This window comes from Silurus aristotelis, assembly GCF_946808225.1.
Source record: "Silurus aristotelis genome assembly, chromosome: 23".
In the NCBI taxonomy this organism is placed as follows: Eukaryota; Metazoa; Chordata; class Actinopteri; order Siluriformes; family Siluridae; genus Silurus; species Silurus aristotelis.
Genome location: NC_139596.1, coordinates 11,003,518 through 11,004,073, shown reverse-complemented (window position 1 = coordinate 11,004,073; position 556 = coordinate 11,003,518).

The window sequence follows — 556 nt, the reverse complement described above, 5'->3', positions numbered from 1 at the left end:
TGTGTGTGTGTGTGTGTGTGTGTGTGTGTGTGTGTGTGTGTGTGTGTGTGCATCTAAATTAAATGTATAAATAAATTGAATTTTTATTGTCATTATTGTAAATGAATACTGAAGACATCTCAACTATAAAATAACATCAGGGAAAAATAATATCAGGGAACCTTTAAAAATGGTAAAAAGGCACAACGTTTAAGCTAAACAGCATTTTCTCTAGGAGTACAATCATCAGTCACTTCACACATACTAGTCCAATTAGTCAAAATTAGAAAAATTAAATCTTTAGTCATGTTTCTCGTGCACTTTCACGGCATAGCATGTTGAAATGCACCTCTATACATTCGCATGTGATCACATATTTGTCACAATTATAATTACAATCACTTGTGAAATGCAAGAAACATGTCATTATACATTTTTCACAACATCCTGTACACTGTAAGAATCAAAAATTATTAAATGTGTCATAAAAAACTGCTAAAAGTTCACTATTTGTGAACACTATGTATAGCGTGCTGTGTCTCAAAACCACATGTGTGGTTTTCAGTTGACTATTTTT